General features: G+C 40.9%; 1 protein-coding gene across 5 annotated transcripts in view; it reads right to left on the bottom strand.

Annotated features, from left to right (window-relative positions):
- The window catches only part of ARHGAP6 (Rho GTPase activating protein 6), a 339527-nt gene that overhangs the window by 137031 nt on the left and 181355 nt on the right, over nucleotides 1-21141 (bottom strand). The window contains exon 1 of one of the 5 annotated variants that reach the window (XM_072849495.1): nucleotides 16682-16700. The exons of the other annotated variants lie outside the window; for them this stretch is intronic. The gene's annotated coding sequence lies outside the window, so the exon portion shown is untranslated. Of the gene's footprint in view, nucleotides 1-16681; nucleotides 16701-21141 lie in introns of those variants that run through there. 5 annotated transcript variants of the gene reach the window in all.

Genomic DNA, 21141 nt, shown 5'->3' with positions numbered 1-21141 from the left:
GCTTTTATATGAAAAAATAAAATAAAGGCTTGTTACTAGTTAAGTGTTTATTTTAATCTGTCAACAGGTTACAGAGAAAACAATAAGGTGAAAGTGAGATAGCATGAAGAAAAAGGATTATAATATATCAACTACATTAACTAGACTGATGAGTTTCCAAGGTGATTTTAAAAATGAATGCTTTCGGAAAATGTGTATATTACAGACTTTAAATTATATACGTGTAAATGAAAGACTATAACAGTTATTTCAACAGAGACTACAACACAGGAAGGTTTCCACCAAAAAGGAGGGCTAAGTAGGCATCCACACATATTCGTTTGCCATTCATTTTTTTCTTTCATCCACAGCTCTCTAATTACCCTAATCTGCATACATGCTAACATGCATATTTACTAGCTTTTCATAAGCACCTTTCATAAACATACAGCACATTGATGTGAACTTGGGGAAGGATTATAGAAAACTTCATAAAGAAAGGTACTCATTTCATCAGTATGCCTGACAGCTTCACTAAAAGATTTCACTGGAAAGATAACATCCAGCAATAGGAGTCTTAAACATAGTTAACCTTAACCTAGCAGGGCAGAAATGGCAGCTCTTTGTTTAGTTTGGAGTGACTGCTGTTCTAATGCTTTAGAGCGTCTCAACCGTATTAGAAAAGCATCCCTCAGAAAGTCACTCGCATGCATCGTCTAGAAAAACAGTAATAAAGCAAGCTGTTGATCTTTAATAATTGAAATAAATAAGGATAATGCCAGACATTCTCCGACTCAATAGAAAAATAGGGAAACTCAAACCACTGAGAAGTGAAGTAACGTGCTACAAAAAGTCAGTAAGAGAAGGAAGAATACCCAGTTTTCCTGGCACGTTACATTGACCCCGGGATGGGAGATTCCACCTCAACTTAAAGAAGTCCAACAGACTGTAAGTTAGGACAGCTGCCAGTTAAGATTTGTCATAATGCCATTATTCTTTATAGAAAATTGAAATCTGGGGTTTCTTTGATCTCTGTTTTAAACAATGAACTAGAATGCTTAGAATTGTAAATGTTAAAGAAGCAATCCTTATATAGCTTCAGATCTTAAAACGCAAACTTTTTAAAAAGAGCTCTTCAGGTATACTTCATGCTGTCAGTTTGGTTAGTAAGATACTGAAATCTTAAGAGTAGAATTATTCTACTGAAGTCAGTGTGACTACACGCACTTAGTTCAGTCACACAGGATTTTATCTTAACCTTTACTGCTGATACTCCAGAACTGCCCACATAACTACTTTCATGGTAGATAAAGATGAACAGTATAATCCACATCCTTTATCACCATAGTTAACCATTACTCATTTATTCCACTCAATAAAGATTGATTTCTTGATCTACAAAATCTCCTGGTCACCAATCAAAACATGACCCCCTTGCTCCACTGCTTATTCAAGGATCTCTTTCTCAGGAGTCATTTGACCTGCTCCTCATTGATCTTGTCCCTTTCCCTGAAATACTTTTCTTTTAATCCATCTAATCTGCCTGGATGGACTCTACATTCTCCTTTCCCCATTTCCTACTCTTAGACTTCTTGACTCTCTTCAATGTGTCTTCTTCCTCACTTCCTTTACACCTATACTAGATCCTAGCAATGCATTAATAAAAAAGGACAATTACTTTGAAAACACACTCATCAACCTCTCAACTAATCCCACTATTACATTACTTCCCCTGCTTCTACTCTTCTTACTCAAATAGCATTCATTAGCAGTTGGCTGATTTCTTCTTAGCTTGAAACGCGGGCAGACCAGGCAGCTGCTGTAGCATTGCCACTGGGTAAACTCTGTGGTAAGATTACAGCCGAGAAGCCTATGCTCACACTGCAACCCCATAATGAATATGAAATAGGTCACCCTTTAGTGACAAAGCAGCAGCCACTTTTCATATATCATAGAGTAGGAGCATTTGTAATGGACAGTAACTACTTACTAGCTAGTATGCAGCACACTAACATTTGAGTCTATTTTGTTGTAACTTGCTTACATTTCAAAAATGTCAACTCTTCAGGAAAGCTGTTTTAGGTCTCGCTGTCACTTACATCAGGGATCTTCATAGCACACATTTTCTACCACTATTAGCTGCTTCACATAGTCAGAGAAATGTAAAGGAATGTTACTGCAAGTGACAACCAAGCCTTTTACGTTATATGTAATGGAAAATGCAGCAGAACATATCCATATGATAAAATAATCTTCCATCTGAGACAGAGTCCATGAAACCTCTCAAAAAGCCTTGTTTCTGTTATTTTTTTTAACCTTGCACAATCTTTCTTATCTGAGAGTGTTGGTTTTTTTATGAAGGAGACAAAAAGTAAATATTTTTATCTCATAAATAATGCAACAGAACTGCATTGTAGGTACTTCAGAGCAACTAAGGATGTTTAATCACTTTTCTTCTAGGATTCTTCCTTAATTTGAGGTTTCAAAAGTTATACAGCATGTCAGCAAAAATAATGCTCTGATGGGAATATTCTGACAGAGGCACAGAAATCTGCTGCTGTCATGTTCTCATTCTTTTTTTAAAGCTACAAGACCTAAAAGAACATTTATCAACAAAACTATCATTTATTTTAGAATACATCTTTCCATACGTGCTAACTAGCTCCTCTCTCTCTCTGTCGAGGAGCTAATAGACTACTTGGCAACTAGATGTGAATGAAAGAAAATAAAAAGAGGTCTCCAAACGTTCAACCCTGCAAAGGTCCAAGTACCTGAAAGGCAAGAGGTTCCCTAGATGCTTAATGTTTAACAAGAACTTTCTATATCTCTCCAGACCAAGCCTAAAAGAGCTTTTTATTTCTTGGTGCCAACCCATTTAATGTAATCCTGTCTCCTTGATTATGTGTATTCTGGGAAACGAGAGCAGTGTCCTGTCTTCGAATAAATCTTTACCTTTTCAATCCACACAGTTCTCGGTATCTTTTCAGCCATATACACCTACAGCTCACTTTGCGTGAATTAATGTGACTTTCCCATAACAGCTGGCTTGAACATCATAAATAATTGACAAGCGTTAAATAAACTCCTTGAAAGCTCCTTGGAAACTTCCTTGGAAAGCAAAGCTCAGGATCAGATGGAGACTCCCCATGGCCACCCTACCTGGCAGCAAGAAGGCAGAGGCCACCGCAGCCGCTAGTCCCCACCACCCCAAGGATAAGTGAGACATTCCAAGGCAGCAGCACTTGTAAATATTTTTGAAAGCCACATTCACAAGGAATCTAACTGGGCAGTTGGGCGCACCACTGGTATGCAAGTTACTCTGAGAAGATGCGGGTTTTATTAGAGCCAATGCTTTCTGCTTCCTTGCTTGTGAAAACTCCATGTAGTCAAATTTTCAGTTTTTTCTCTCATTTTTCAAGTTGCAGAGCAACACGCACATAGAACATCCTAAAAATCAGGCGGAAGATAAACAATTTACAAGTACTTCTGAGAGCACTGGCCTAAATAAGCTTGTGGTCGCTCCTCAGCTTTCCTCAAACTGGGTCAAAGGAGGTTGCCTGTATTTCTCTTGAGCAAGTGGAGCAGCTTCAAACAGACCGCATCCTTCTGCTGCTTCTCTCTCTTCTCAAGTCTTGCTCCACGTTTCCCCTTACATACTGCAGTCTGCCATTTTCTCGGCCTGCTAGCTCTCCTTTTCCCTTTAAATCACACACACCAGTAAATCAGCCCTCTCACCTCCCGCCTGTGTCTGGTGCCATCTCCTTGTACCTACTTGGGAACCTACACGTCTCTCCCCTCATCTCTTGCCAACCGCAGCAGCCTCCACACGTCCCGGCTCCCTAAACCCTCGCACGTATGCAACCCCAGAGAGGACAGGAGGAGACTGGGGGTCTGAAGGGAACTAGGTCATCGAGAACTGCTTTACAAGATGAGTAAGCAACACACATTTCCAGCCCAGCTTCCCTGTGCGTGCATTCACCAGGTCCAGGGAGATAATACAGCTGAGAGAGACAGAGTCTCTTCTGGCTGGGGAGGCTGTCTGGAGGAGGAATTACAGAGCGAGGACAGGACTCACCCTCGGCACTGGGCCTCTGCCAAGACAAGGCAGCGGGATGAAAGGACCTGACCTCTGAAACCTGCCTGAGGATTAAATAAGCTTCTTCACATCATGCACGAATGTAACTGTTTTGATTGCAGTTTGCCATCCTACTAGACTGTAATAAAAGTTTTGCTCTCAGCATAAACCAATTACATCAAACAGCCCAACGTGTCGTGGGGCGGCATGCATACTTCCTCCATGAGCGTCTCTATGTGATGCACAACCGTCAGGCCGACCCCTCTTCTTACCAAGGAGGAACAACCCTCCTGGCCCACAGGCAGGTCAGGCACGGGCAGGCCACCACAGCCAGATTCTTGCTGGACACTATCATGGTGCTCAGCTGGGTCAATATAAAGAGACACATTCTTATTACATGTAAAAATTTAGTATGGCAAGGATCCTTCAATTATTTTTTTTTTTTAATGATCCAAATCTCCTCATTTCCTTCCTTAGCATGATGGTCTTCAGCGATGTCTTCTCAAAGCTAAATGTGAAGAGGACAAAGGGCTGGGCTCCAACAGCATTACCAAAGAAAATACGGGTGCGTGAGAAGAGGAGAGTTGTTTTGTCGCTCCCATAAATATTTTACGTAATGGAGAGTCAAAAGCAGACATGATAACACCACCTGACAGAAAACATCACGCTGCCTGAAGAACAAATAGTGATCACCTTAACTGACAACAGACGGGGCCAATCCCTGTACCCAAGGTGACAAGCCTCAAGCAGAAAGCATTCAGCCTTTTCAACACCCCACCCTCAAACCCTCCCGTTAGTTACACTAACAAAAGTTTATATTGCCTTGTACTCTCACAAGGGGCTCCCACCCTGCTAGTTTCCCACTTCAAAAAACTCTCATCAAGAAGTTACCCCTCCCACTCTTAGTGAGGCAGTACAGCGGCACACACTTGGCCATTTACCACACGTAAAGCACATGCCGACTGCTACCCCTCAAACGGCCCCATGTCTGTCTTCTCAGTATTACCAGTGAACAAGCAATTCCTAAAGCAGAATCTAAAAAAAAAAAAAAAAAAGGGAAACAAACCCAAAAGTAGTGGTTTCTACCATCTGGATGATTTAACTGATGTATGCCAGAATAGCCCTTCTTTCATGTAATGATATTATACTGAGCCTCAATATTACATTGAGCCTGGTCCTGTTAGTTATAAATACATCCAACGTAAGAATAATCACATACACTGCCAGAGTAAAGAGGATTTTGTGTACGTGGCAATCAGCCTTGGTCACCTTGACTGAGACACTGAGGGAACAGCTGGGGAAAAAAAAGGAGAGGTACGAAGTCTTTTGTAAAGATATGGTGGTAGAGTTAGTAGGGGATGTTTAATATTAATTTCACTCTACTGAGGAAGAGTTTCTCTGATGGACTCGGGAACATAGCCACAGACTCCAGGAAGCAGTCCCACAAGGGACAGACCAGGGAACTCTGCTGGTTTGGGCTGGGATAGAGTTAATTTTCTTCACAGCAGCTAGGATGGGGCTATGTTTTGAATTTGTGCTGGAAACAGTGTTGATAACACAGGGATGTTTTAGCTGTTGCTGAGCAGTGCTTACACAGAGTCAAGGCCTTTTCTGCTTCTCACCCCACCCCACCAGCGAGCAGGCTGGGGGGGCACAAGGAGTTGGGAGGGGACACAGCTGGGACAGCTGACCCCAACTGACCAAAGGGATATCCCATACCATACGGCATCATGCTCAGCATATACAGCTGGGGGAAGAAGAAGGAAGGGGGGGGATGTTCGGAGTGATGGCGTTTGTCTTCCCAAGTAACCATTTCGCATGATGGAGCCCTGCTTTCCTGGAGATGGCTGAACACCTGCCTGCCCATGGGAAATAGTGAATGAATTCCTTGTTTTGCTTTGCTTGTGTGCCTGGCTTTTGCTTTCCCTATTAAACTGTCGTTATCTCAACCCACGAGTTTTCTCACTTTTACCCTTCCGATTCTCTCCCCCATCCCACCGTGGGGGAGTGAGCGAGCGGCTGCGTGGGGCTTAGTTGCCAGCTGGGGTTAAACCACAACAGGAGCTTTCCCATTTTAAATTCCAAGCGGACAGCAGTACTGCAACAAATCAGCCTCTGTGAGCTTCTAAATAGCCAGTGGGATATGTGTGTTTGTCAATGTAACAAAATATTAATGCTCCCCAAACATTAACAATGTGACATTGCTAACTACTGATAGTCAAACAGAAACTTGCTCTTTCCCAGCTGGAAAGAGTATCATTAAGTCCTAGCTCCTAAGAATTAAAGGACAGTTCAGAATAATGTGTAGAGAAGACCATACATGCAGAGTTCTCCATCTCATGAACAGAAAAGTTCCTGAAAGATTTTCTGCAGGTTCAGTGAACACTAAGCAACAGAAGTGAGCTCAAGTGAATACTTAAGCTACTGAGGCTACTGCATCAGTTATGAAGAACATCTCTCTACTCTACCAAGGGGTCTTGCATGCAGCCAGAGTTGGCAAGAGCTGTAATGAACTCCAGTGGAGCTGAGGTGCCAGAGGACTGTAAAAGAGATGTGGAGAGTGAGGTATCCACAGGTGTAATATTTTCACAGTAAGACGACATTTGAAGCCTGCTTATCAGAAGTAACTGTCCTTCACACATGGGACAGCAATAGGAAAAACCTTTCAATGGGAGCAGGAACCTTTAAAGGGAAGGGGAATGAAACTCTTCTCCTCCAACACATCCTTATCTCATTTCATATATCTATATATTTATGAACAGGCTTCACATACAGGTACTTAGCCGAGTTCTTGTAGATTCCTCTGTGGGGTACAGACAAGTACTAGCAGTTCAGTCCAACAACTCTGTGAACATCGCATAAGATGAATACTGCTCAGCCCAAGTACAATCAGCCATTGTTAGAAAGCGAGTCCTCTAAATCGTTAATCATTTCTACATCAGCATAGATAGCCCTGACACGTTCCTCATTCTTGTGCATCTCCGAGAGCATACACTCACAGCCCAGAACAGGGCTATGAAGAGATGACAAAGCACCTCAGCCTAAAAACCAAAAATATTTGGCTAACTGACTGGTCCTAAGGAGCATCCAAGATGAGAGAAAAGGCTCTCTCCCCTTTCTGCTAAAGAGCTCAGCACTCTGCTCCTTCCTCCCCCTTTCCTTTCACTGAGTGGAGATGGTTGGTCCAGCTAGAGTTATCTCAGCTACTTCAGGACTTCAGAACTGTCTCATTCTCTTGGAACAGCTGTGCTCTTCTTCACTACAGGTATGCATGGCTCATCACAGCAGTCTGTGGTTAGAAGACACTACCAGTCTTCCACGGGATCTTACTACCAATTAAGTACTTTTGAGCTCTCATTTCAAAGTCCATCTGCTTTTTGGACCAAACTGTTCTTTTCCAGAAGTTCCTGAATATTTATAATTGTTAATGTATAGACTCAGGCATTTATCTTTTCTATTTCTTATCTAGTTGCTACTACGTAGGACTGACTGTTGATGAACAGCTAAAGGCAAGTTTAATTCTTCATTGTTCTGGTGAACATTTGGAGTTAAACAACTAACTACTTTGGAGTTTTCATCCACCTAACGCAGGGCAACATGCATTTTTCAGGACAACACCACCACTATGAGCCTAAAATTGACTAAACCTTTTAAATGCTGTACATCTGAGATAAATATATCTTCTGACAGTAAATCAGGGAAAAACGTTTTACATAGGACTTTCGTATTCATTTAATTACTTTGGCTCCAAATACAGTGGCAATATTAGCTGTTCTCATCACTGATACAAGGTTATACAATTTAAATAATAATAATAAAAAAGAATTGTTGTTTTGACATCTTACTTTCACTTCAAGGCTGGGTTTCAAGGCTTCTGTACTTTTGAGTGTTTGCCCATTAAAGCGATTCTTTCATGTATTGGCATTATATGGATAATAAAAGTTTTCCTTACTTAGAGGAAGAAAAGTGTTGACTGGAAAACCAGAGTTATCATCTTGACAGTCTTCTGCATTTAGAAAAGTAGAACTGCATCTTTGCATCCGACAAAGAAATATTTAATGCCTTTTTAAAAGCATTGTAGTGTAAAGTTGCAAAGAAAATGTTAGAGAGCATCTTTGATTTCCTTGCTTTTGTTTCAGAAAATTATTCCCGTTTGATAAAAATGTCACAAGATGTCTTCTACGTCCGCATGCAGAATTTCTTGGGCCTGAAACATGCATAAAGCTTTCCACCTCCCTTTATTTCATAAACATGAAAACACAGTGTTGAGCTGCAATCCAGCACAACTTAAATAGGAAGCTAAGACTAGTTACAGGTACCATGTCTGTTCCTGAATCTTACTAATTTTTGTTGGTTTACAAGCAAGTTTGTGGGGCTTTTTTTCCTTAATAGGAGTGAAAGATCCACACTTAAAATAGAGAACACTTGCATCTATAAACCACTCAGGGAAAGTGGTTATACAATAGCAACAGATCTACACTGGATTTTGAGAACAAGACCAATTCTTCTTTTGTCAAAACCTTTTGGATACTAGCTCACCTTTTGGTGCAAGGTAAGACACTAGGGTACCCAGGATAGAGAAAGCTTAGTGCAGAACCAAGCTTGTGTATTCTTATCTACACTGTGTGCACAAACCGCACACACAGTATTGATTTCAACTCTGGGACCACGCTTCCTAGCGGATCACTGCAGTTATGTCAAGTAGGCATCATGAGGCCTACAAGCCAGCTACAGATGTCAAATGCTGCACGAGTTAATGGGTATGCAGATTGCCTATGCTGCACAAAGATACACAAACTTAATGACAAGGTTGCCCGTCAGGCCCACGTCATGGCAGACCCACTAGACCTCTAGGGACACACGGACATAATGCAAGAACTGTCCAGCATACACGTCAAATACAGCAGGGCTGCTGGGCTGGAAAACGCCTTTGCAAAAGAGGTCCTGGTTCTGGTGGACAACAAGCTGAACATGAGCCAGCAACACGCCCTCACAGCAAAGAAGGCCAACAGCCTCCTAAGCTGCACAAGTTGCATTAGGCAAAGTGTCACCAGCAGGTCAAGGGAGAGGATCCTTCCCCTCTACTCAGCCTGGGTGAGACATATCCGGAATGTGGGGTCCAGTCCTGGGCTGCCCAGTACAAGAGAGACAGGGACTTACTGGAGCAAGTCCTCCAGCAAAGGGCCACAACGACAATTAAGAGACTGAAGCGTTGCTCATACAAGGGGAGGCTGAGAGAGCTGGAGATGAGAAGCCTTAGGGGGACCTTATCGACATGCAGAAATACCTGATGGGGGGAGGAAGTACAGACTCTTCTCTGTGGTGCCCAGTGACAGGACAAGAGACAGTGGGCACAGACTGTGATCCCACTTAAACATACGAAAGAATTTTTTACTATGAGGGTGGTCAAACACTGGAACAGGTTGTCCAGGCAGGTTGTGTAGTCTCTGTCTCTGGAGACACCCAAAACACAACTGGATACAGCCCTGAGCAACCTGCTGTAGCTGACCCTGCTCTGAGCAGGGGGTTGGACTAGATGATCTCCAGAGTTGCCCTTCCAATCTTAACTATTCTTTAATTCCGTATAAAATAAAGCGAAAGAAAAAAGATAACTTCTAATCTTTCCCTGGTACAAGTCATATTAGATAGTACTTGTAAAACTGGCAGGAATGCATCTAGAGGAATATGGTTTAAGCTGACAGTGCTATTCATTGAAGTTTATCGGTAGACTCAAGCGAGTTTCTAGTTTCATTCTCCACCCTTCCTAGAGGAAGGAAAAACTATTTTAAACCCATAAAATTTCTGTCAGATAAAGAGAAACCTTTATCTACAGTAGTTTACTAACCAGCTGAGAAAATAAGTGGCAAAATATCCTTCAGAAAAACAAATCATTACATCATGCTATTTTCCTGCAAACCTTTGCTGTCATTCTTGGATTTTTAAAGAGTATTAACATGCTAATTAGTACATTGTTGAAATAAAAAGTACCTATTTTGATAAATAAGTACACCCCACAGAATATTCAAAGTTATTATGAAAACTAATTTCTTCATAATTCAAAATGATAGCACACACTTTTTCATTATGCAGCATAAGAAAGTGTGCTGGCTGCACACTTATACTCCATCTAAATGGGGCCAATAAAAATCACTGCCAAAGGCAAGAACTCTCCTTTAGGGGACAAACAAAAAATGAAATAAGAAAGAATGTAATAAAAACATTTGCCTGAGTACTCATTACCAAACTACCCAAGAAATTAATAAGCTAATAAACCTTTCTGTTTAACAGAAATACATCACACTTAGATTTTATTTTATTATTTCATGCCAATGATGAGGCTGACTCAAAGAATTTAGATTCAAATCTGAATGTGAAGTTGCCCAAAACTGTGTGGCTAGGGAAGAAATCCAAGGAAACAGTCTGGTCTTTTACCACAAATCAAAGAAAGCAATTCTCAAAATAAAAACTGACGTTTTCTGAAGTCACAAAACAACAAAGATAAGCCAGACCATTTCTTCCTTTGAGGAGCTTTTGTTCATCTCACTGCCTTGAAACTCCTCTGGAGCGGAGTGGCATCTTCCCTTTGGACTCAAGGTTATTGATGGGTAGTTCCATTCAAAACCGACAAATATTGGCATCTATCTAATCCCGAGACTCAGCTGGGAACAGTGCTGCCCTAATCAAGTCTCTCGCCTTGCCCTCTTGCCAGGATGCTTTTCTACAAAAGCTCGGTCCCAACTCAGTGTCTCCTGACTACATTTTCCTACTGAGATGGATTCAAATGTGCAGGACTAGTTAACTGCGTACTCCATGAAAAATGTGACACGACTTTCACTGGTGGCAAAACAGCATCAGCTACTGAAGTTTACTCAATGTTACAGAGAGGACAACATGAAGAGATGGCATGAGTCTTTTGCCTTCAACGAGCCTAGTGTCCCTTACTAACAGAGGTAAAGAGGATGAACTTGTCACGGTTGGCAAGCATTTATCCACAACTCGATGTAGCTGCATCCTGTACTGTCTGTACAGTGGGATGGCCTGTTAATAATAGTAATAAAATACTGAGGAGTCCTATGAAGTAGCAAAGGTTGTTCTGCCCTCCATGTCATGATGATTACAGATGAAGTCAATGCACAGTTAAAGAGCCACTATTCGAAGTCTGGCAATAAAGCCATTTCCAGAGGTAAAATGAGACAGACACCCGAGAATGCTTAAGCAGTGCTGGAGCGTCTGACATACCAGCAATATTTGGGGGGGGTGGGGAGGAAGAGACCATGGACTTTTTCAACTGACTCCAGTGAGAGAAGAAAACTCCCATTCATGTTAAAGGAATTCGGATCAGAGTCCTACAGACAGAGGTAAGCTACAAGCCACACAGAAATCAAATGTTTTTAAAGTTCCACATATAATAGGACTAATGCAAAAAATTTTATCAGGATGGACTTTACTGCATTACATTTATTCATAGCCAGATCACAGCTCACAGCCTGTTACCAATGCTAGAGAGCAGCCTTAGCTAAGCCAAGGCCATTCCAGAGGAGTTTCACAGATGAGATGATGTATTAAGGGATCTGACTTACAGAAATGATTTTAACATTTTGCTAATCTAAGTGATACTGCATTAAACCCATGCTAATCCCTAAATTAATGAAGTTTAGAACAGGAAAAAGAAAACAAGATTGCTGTATTAGCTTGCAAAGCCAAGCACCTCATGCCCATTAACCCAACACGTATTTCATAAGAAAGCCACACACTGAAGAGGAACGGTGTGAAATCCAGTGATGGCTAGTGAAGCATGGTGCCTGGTGGGAGGCAAGTTAGGTGTAGTGTGCGACCTAATCACAAGAGCTCGAAATGGGAAAAGCCAGACATATAACGCACACAGGAAAGAATGAAGCTGTCCTGAAGCAGCAATTGCATTTTTCACTTTGTTCAAAGGCTCATAGGATTTGCCTGCCACAAAGTCACCATAAGCCAAGGAAGCACTCTGAAAAAATGACAGGCCACTCAGTTCCCCATTAGCAAACCATATACACTGAAATCCAAAAAGCCTCCATCACTGCATTCTTTAGCAAATCATGGAAGCCAATTACCGAGTGTTTGTAAAACACTCTTCAGACCCTTCTTTGATACCCTAGCTCAGCTATGCTTACACAATAGGAATATATCATATACTCCCCAACCATCTGAACCAATTTTAAGGCAAAGCAGCCATGAAATGCATCAAACCTCCAGCTAATTTCTATGGAGCCTTGCATTTCTGCTGACATTTCTGGTTTCCATTTCACTCCAGTCCTTCCCATATTATTTAATTCACTTGTTTAATGATTTATATAGCACCTATATCCTTAGCTATCAGCCATCCTTCTCATATAGCCTTAAAAGGACTTGTTTAGGTTTGCAGGGTGAGGGGGAGGAGAGGGGGTTCCTTCTGAGTGCACTATGTCAAGGTTGTTAGAAGCCAGCAGATCCTGGCCTCCCGACCCATTTTTAAATGGCAAATTGTGAAAACAGTCCACACACTGTTTCTCACTAAATTCAGTTTTATGATGCTACCCATAGCAAGAGATAGAATCTGCATTTTGGTGAGAAACAGTATGCGAAGTATTCTATAATTTTCCCTTTAAAAGGATGGAAGAATCGCTGGCTCTTTACAAACTTGACATATTCAGCACACACACTAAAATTTAAACAAGTCCTTTTAAGGCTGCATAGCTTCTGTCTTTAAAAAAAAAAAACAAACCACCACCCTCACATATTTGCTGGACTAGGTTGCTAGCACTTCCCAGGGCTCTTGTCTGTCCCTCTGCAAGAATCAAACCATGCTCTGTCCCCATACACATGGGGACAAAAACACCATCTCATTCCTCACCAGAGGGGAAGGGATGGCCGAGTGACATTTCTTCCACTCAGCAGAAGACTTAAAATAAATGAATTAAAAAATAATATAAAAGTACCCTACAAAAAAAGGAAAGTGGGAAAATGGAACTGGATTAAATCATTGCACTAGAACTACAAGCTATTTTTCTGCCCCAGTGACACTAAAGCTCAATCTTCATTTTCCTAATGCACTTGACTACCAATCTTTCTTTGCTTAAGTTCCGCATTTCCTGCCTTCATGATATTGATGTACTTTAAAGCCCAGAAGACTAAATGGCATATAGGATTTTGTGTGTTATAAAATGATCTGCCTCCATTGTAAATACATTCCATTCAATAAAAAAGTCTAGAGACAAAAATATAACTTTTTTAGTTATGTCCTCCAGCACATTTTGTCTCCATGGATACTCAACACTCTATTTTTCATATATTCAGAGTGGAATATGAGCCTTTGAACAGATATACACAATGCTAATAGGCTTTACACACAGAAACCACCACAAATTCCTCAATGCAAATCTTTTTGATCTAAAGTAGTTCTTCTGTGAAAACCAATACTTCTTGTGGACCTCAAGTCCTGGTCAGAACAGGTATTTCCTATTCCAGACAACACTTTTGATGAGGGAACATGAGAAGAGGAAGGTGAGCATCATCTGACTGAGAGGTTGTTTGAGAAACACCCTGCTTCCATAGCAGAAGCCTCCTAATTGCTGACCTGAGTTTATTTATGCCTAGTTTATGATTCATTTGTTGTCACTGCTGTGCTTTAATGGAAAGAATTCTCTTTCTTTTCTGTTTATTCCCTTGATATAGTCATTTAGAATAATCACACCCTTCTGACCTTCCCTTTCGCTAGGCTAAGCAAAGTTATTCTCCTCCAGTCCTCAAGATGAGAGTACCTCTATTGCCTTAAATGTTTTCTTACAATTCCTCCAGACATTAATTTATCTTTCTTGAACATGAGACACTGGAAATGTACTCAGATTCCCAGTGAAACTGTACCAGTGCTCTTTGCAATGGTATAAACACTTCCCTTTCTCTACCAAAAATCTAACACCTGATATATTCTACAAGGCTTGTGCTTTGAAAAGAAGAAAAAAAAAAAAAAAACAACCCATACACTTTTCAGAAACGCAACAACTATCAAAGAGAACCATCAAATTCTTGTGGCACAATCTGGCTATGGTAAAATTATGCTTCATCTTTCTCTCATCTTCCATTCATCATTATTTCTTGTCTTCAATAATGACTTCCTTGTTCTAAAGCCTTTCACACAACTGATGTCAGAATAATCAATGTATAGGTGCCCGAGTCACATTTTTGCTTCTTCTCATCAGCAAGGAATATATTTGTTATTCTCCAGTCATATGTGAGCAGCTCTGAAATGACTGATCTATCAAAAATGCTTGAGATCAGATTTTAAATTTTATGTGTCAGTCCCCTACGATATTTTGAGATGTCTAATGAAACAGCGAATGCAAGACTTGCAGAGAGAAGTAATATATTTTACGAGAACAATCAAGGTAAGTTAGGAGGAAGAAAACATACATGACTTTTGACCTTGTGGCATTCTCATGGTCACTTAGGGATGACTATCATACAGGTCTCAGGATCCAGGAAGATCAGACACTTAGGTTTCATTCATAAATCAGAGATTCTCTTTTTCAGGCCCTCACACAAGTTATCTTGGTTTTAATACAGCATCCTCCAATGTAATCATTGTTATTGAGAGTGGAGGTAGAAAATATATCTTGTTTTGAGATAGTATCTAGATTATTCTTAAGGTATACTACACCTTCAATGCATTGTGGCTCCATTTCAATCCTCATTCTTATGTCTAAAGAACCTCTTCTGTTTGCATTAATTTCCTCTGTAAAGAGCTCAGCTTGACTTCTGACAATTTTCACAGAAGCCTTTAACCTCCAAGCCACAGCCTGCATTGCAGGATCTCTGCTTGCCCTTTATTCTGAAGCAGTTAATCCATTTGCATCTCCAGTAAAACATTTTGTGTGGTTCAGACAGTTTGGGGACTTTGTTTTAAAAAAATAAAATGTTGTCTCCCCCGATCTCTTTAGTTTAGTTAATTTAATTATTTCCCCTTGATTTCTGATTTTATTTTGTTCACCTTTCTATTTGAAATTAATTAAATGGTAAGCGTTTGTTCGAGGACTGTTTTGTTAGTCAGCTCTTCCACAAGGTCATTCCTACATACCAAAGCTAAGCCTGAAACACAGTGATCTTTTAATTCAATAACTATTAGGAGAAGTATGTTGACTACTAGATCCAGAAATATCCTTCCTATCATTATTAATAGTACCTTCTCTCAGAAATAAAAGTTTCCCATAGACATGTATCTCCCAGTAGTATTTCTTTCTCTAGTAACATTAAGGACTTCTAGAGCAAAGCTGAACTTGGCATCTACAGCAGACTCCTAACACCATCCCACTGCACCTCACATCTTAAACCTGCCCAGGAAATGTAAAGCAGGACAAGGGGGAGTGCACGGGGTCTTCACTCCACCCCATCAACCAGGAGACCTTCCAGGCCACCGATAACTGGAATTACCTTCTCACCACCCCACACCATTCTGGCACTGCCTGAACAGGTTGGGGAGGACAACCAACGTAACTGTTTATTTCATTCAGAACTCATCCGAATCCATTTTTAAAGTACTCCTAATGACAGAAAAATTGAAAACTTCATAAACTTCGCCAGGCTTTATAAAACTTCTTAAGTTTGTGGACCCTTCCTGCCAAAAAATGTCAGAGAATTAGCCAATCAGAAGATTACCTACATTAGACAGATGTTTACAGATGGAGAAGTTTGAAGACAATTTAATCTTGATTTGGCATTTCAGAAGCACCTCTCACCTCTGTAGTGTAACAAAGGCAGCTTTAAGCAATTTGAGTGCAGTTGTATTTATTAACATTTTGCATGAGTCACTACTGCAAAATGCCTTATGCCGTCCCTAAAATCATATTGGCATGTACTTCCTTTGAACATTTTGCTAAGTGCTACTAGAACTTTACAGCCCTGGGGAAAAAGATGTAGGAGAGAGCTGGCACATTTACACTTTAAACAATGAGGCATACATAGATCTGTTCCTCTTCTTCCACATTCAGATTCATGACATGCAAAAAAACCCCCTTTACTTACTGTAATGTCATCCTTAAAATTTTACAAGTATAAATTACATTTCCCCCAGAAAATGCAACATATCCCTGGTGAGCATGCACAGCACAAAAGGCCACTGCTTAGCACAAAGATAATTATTTTAAATCTTAAGTGTAGCCATGTAAGAGAGGAATAAAGCCAATATGAATGGAAAATACATGTAATTTTTAAATTAACTCAGTTTGCAACAAATTTTCTTTAAACAGTATGTACTGTTCTGCATCTTTTTAATCTTATATTTTCTGTTTTCTCAAGTTTGGCAAAACAGAAAGAATAGCACCAGCGAAGCAAATTAATTAAGGAGAAGGGAACTGAAGCAGTTCACATTATTTCTTTTAAGCTGTAGCCACCTTTGTCAAAAATGTATATTACATTCCAGGCAGAAGTGCGATTTTCCCGATGACAACGTATCCATAACTATTGCTAGGCAAATGTAAAAGTTGAAGGCTTCCTGCAAATTAAGCCATCCATACAAAAATTAGTTATTGTCACAGTAGTAGTGGTGCAAACAAAAGAAATCTGTTCATATGAGCAAAACGTTTCCCCACAGCATTGAACATCTGCTTCACTTACTATGGTTTAATGTGGTAGGGAGGCATCTAGGAGCTTCTTCCACAGTTGCTACTCCAAGTGCCAGGAGTTTTTATACACCTTGGGCCATGCCAGGGGTACCGGTGCAAGGGCAGGGGGCTGCAAGGGGTCCGTGCTCGGGCTGCAGGCTGGCTTCCAAACACAACAGCAGTGGGGTCTCCTCAGCTATAGCCTTCTCTCTCTCTCTCTCATCAATACTTTGCCCTTTTCCTTCTTTTTTCATCCCCCGTAGCTACAGTTTGCTACCTCCCAACTCCACCTCTCCCTCTTCTGTCCCCAAAACCAGGGGCCATGCACAACACACTTCAAGAGAAACTCCAGCAGAGTGAGAAAGATTAGGTATGTGCTCAGCCTCCCTCTCCTCTGCCTGCGGAGGCAGCAGATCCCCGTCTCTGAGGGATGCTCCTGCTGAGGAACTGCAGAATAAAGCTGATTAGGGCATCTATTTAAAAGATAGGAAATTAAAAAAAAAAAAAAAAAGCCATGAGTTGAGAAGGTCGCCAAGGGCGGTATTCATTCAGATGAAGAATGCTGCAATGTTGATGTCAACTGCTAAGCTTGGGCTCCATTTATAGTTGGGGTGGGGGAGGGATCGGGACAGAGGACATTTTCTCTTTGACTCCGGGCCATGATATGAGCCCTGTCACTCTGCTCTCCCGGGCAGCCATTTGTTTCCACTATGCATGAACTCCACACCTGAGGAACGCAACAAGCGCAAAGGACAGTTTCTAGGTAGAGGCACAGAATAAAGACATCCATCACAGCAGAGAGCCAGCTCCCCTTCCTCAGCCAAAACGGAATGAAGGGGGAAAAACTTGGATAAATACCAGGGCAGCAAAAGTGCAGTTTAAGCTAAAAACTCATGCTGCCCCAAGAATAAATTTAGGCCAATATGAAAAGATGACTATCAGTCACAGAGCTCTGGAAGAGCCCTTCAGCTGAAGGAGTGAACCGAAGAAAAACTCCTTCTGAGACACAGAGCCTGCTGTGTTTATGTAAGGGATTACGCAGAGCTGCGTGCAACAGAAAGGGGCAGGGATCCACAGCCCAGGAGGTCCCCCCCGTGTCTTACATTCCTAGATACTGGCCAAATGGAATTTTGCTAAACTTTCCAAACATTTTCCTTCCAAAGAAATCACTTCCAAGCTTCAAGCAAGTATGAAGAATTACAGGCTCAAAGACTGATTTTCTTATAAAAAGTTACATCAAAACAGAACGAATATGCTTCTTTGAAACCTTCAGGAAAAGGATCAGTCCCCTAATTTGCCAAACATGTGAGTAGTAATTACACTAGCTTGTTTCCAGAGCGCTGCTTCTGTTTGCTATTGCCATTCTTTCTGAAGAAGAAAGAGATTCTCAGGGGAACGATAATTAATAGACTCAGTCAAGAGATCATTTCCTCTGGTCCCTCTGCAGTGCTAAATCGCATCAGTCTCCAGGAAATAGAGTAAAGTGCGGGTGCTAAAAACAATCTAAGCCTACTACAAATGGGAGAAAGATGTGTACCGAAGCAGCGGGGGGCATGCAGATGTTTAAAAGAGCTCAAGAAAAAGCTATTATTCTTTTTTTTTTTTTTCTTTTTGTTACATTGTACAATTTTCCTTGGTGCTCAGGTTACACCTACGTAGATTTACTAAGACCAGAGGTACATGTTTCAGAGATCATTTAGGAAGTAATGTAAATACATTTAAGAGGGTATAAACCTCTGGGAAGTGTAAGCGATCCAGGAAACTACCAAACACTCCTGACACATATATAAAAACCCAGGACTAAGAAGTGGCCTGTAGGATCATCGCAGACTCTCCCCAGCACAAGGTCAAAGAGCAGACAACAGTTTTGTTCCTGAAGCAGGGAAGAGGTACACAAGCATCAAAAGAAGGCAACAGAAAGCAGGCTGTCAAAACTATTACATGACCCAAAAAACTTCTGGATAAGTTGTTTTTATGCATCAGATTCAGCCTATGTGCTGTAGAAGAGGCACCCTTCTGCAAGCACAGCTGTGAGTAAAAGTCAAGTGCATCAATGTTATTACTGTAACGATGTTATTACTGTAAGTTCACCTATGCTTTACCTATACATATATCTTGGTCCTTAAGTTTTTCTCCAAGTTGGTATACTTTTCATTCCCAGAACTAATGCAATTACTTCTGCTGCTGTCAAAACTCAACCTTCTCTTTTTCCCTTCTTTTTAATTAAAATTATTTTTGTTGAAAGACAAAAGCTACCACTGAGAAGAGAGCATTTTTAAGGAAAAGTATTTCAGAGAAATAATTGTCCAAAACTCAGAGGTGAGCTCTCAATAACACCAACACAGAAAATACCACAACAGTCCATACTCACAATTAGGTATTACACCAGCAAATCTAGCCTTGCATCAGAACATGGCATGCTGCCCTCTTTTTTTTTTTTTTTTTTTTAACAGGATACAAGAAATGCCTGTACTCATAAAGAAAACATTTCAAAATGGATAACTCAACTTGGTCTCCGCAAGGTAACTTAAGCATCTTCTAGCAAGAGAGTTTCCTGTCACACCCTCAAAAGGCCAGCCAGCAAGCCTTGCTCGCTCTCTCATGTGGTGGCAATGCCGATGACATTTGTTAAAGACCAACCATAATGTGGTGATTGGGTAACCTTGTGGATAACCTCCAGTGAAATACTTCCAGCAGAGAAGAAATAAAAGAACCGTATATACAAACATAGCATAAAAACGCACATGAAGATGTAACTAATACATTGTAATATATATATACACAAGAGAAAGATACAAAGCAGACATGCTTGTGATTACAAGGGTCTCTTTTCCTAAAGAAACATCTTCTTTTGAGCACTGCTCCTCGCTAACATGGTGGGAAGGCAGGTATGCATCCTGGCTTGTCCTTCACTTCTGTGGATGTGTCAGCAGGATTGTTTATAAGCCAGAAAGATTTACATGAATGTGTAACTCCATCTCCAAGTGTTGCTCTTCAGTGATGTTAGGTAAACAAAGCTCCAGCTGAGGTCTTTGGGAGCCAACCACCTCCAGGACTAATGAAAACCAAGCCATTGGTAGTTAGTTGAAAAGACTCAGGATTCACCAAACACAAGAGGATAGGGTTTTTTTCCAGCCCTTTTTGAGTGTCAGCACAATTTCTAGACAAGGAACTCTTTTAAAGTGTGACACTCACTCAGAGCATGCAGCAAACACTGGTGCACGCTGGCCGAAGAGGCGGTGGTCTTGCAGTGCCTGGCTGCTGGGGCAGGACAGAGCTCAGGAAGACACCCAGCTAAACCATCAGTAAGACTGCATCTACAGTGCCCACTCAAACACCGTTTGAAACAAACGAGAACACTCCTGTGGCTTGTGGTTGCTCAGAGCAGGTCAATGCAGTAGGGCAGGGATAGTCCTGACCTTCAGCCTTCATGAGATTTGCTTACTTCTAACCATCATTGAGGCTGAAAGCACCGCTCATAGGGCTGGGACCACCTGAACAGCATGTGGTACAACATGGACAAAAAGGACAATTCCAAATGTAAGAAACCTCCAAATGTAAGAAATATAGCGGGTGACAGGGAATACATAGCCATTTGTTTTCCCACTTCTGCTTCAAGCAGAGAAGCCCTTAGCTCATGTAAAAGCAACCTCGTTTGCCTGATCAATGCGATCAAAAAGGCCTGTTTCTTTACCTGCTTACTTGGAGCCAGATTGAGAAATTGCACTTAAGAGTTAAATATTTGTCTAAATACCTAAATATGCACTGTGATGAGTCAGAGTATTTATTGTTGCCTTGCTCCAGTCACCCTATTTAAGTTGCATTCAAGCTTGTTTTAAAATGGATCCGCAAAGATAGCTAGAGGCCAGTTCAAGTGGAATTAAAGAATATGAATAGCAAGATACATTAATTCCTCATGGTAACTCCATTAACTGCAGATACTTATCCTAAAATAAATTGACCTCCTATTTTCCCCCTTGCTTTTGCATCCTTAATAGATGAATATAAATTCTACTGAGTTAACAGAAAACTGAATAGTATTACCACTAGTTGGAAAAAAAAAAAAAGTTTTATGCCAGAAAACAGCAAGATGAATCACCAAGAACATAACAAGGTTATTTGCAAAAACCAAGGACATACATACACACTCCCAGTGCTATTACCTCTGAATGCACCAAAATGCATTAAAAGCTTTACAGAGCAAGCTACATACAAGCTCTGCTCCTATCAGTTTATAAATTTGATTTAATTAAAAACTATGGAACTGACATGCTCAGAGAAGAGAAGGGGCAACATAAAGCTTACCCTAAGGCTCTGACATGGTTGCTCAAACAGGGGTACACTCTGTTTCTGATTTGTAGTTAACTAAAATAGCTCTAAAATGACAAGATATGTTTCAGATCAACAGTTTGCTTTCAAACGTTCAACTCCACCTGAGTGCTGATTGCCAGAGAGAAAACAAATGTTTGTAAA

Source organism: Ciconia boyciana, chromosome 1 (assembly GCF_034638445.1).
Source record: "Ciconia boyciana chromosome 1, ASM3463844v1, whole genome shotgun sequence".
NCBI classification, from domain to species: Eukaryota; Metazoa; Chordata; class Aves; order Ciconiiformes; family Ciconiidae; genus Ciconia; species Ciconia boyciana.
The sequence above is the reverse complement of the archived record's forward strand: the minus strand, read 5'-3'. Positions and strand labels throughout refer to the sequence as shown.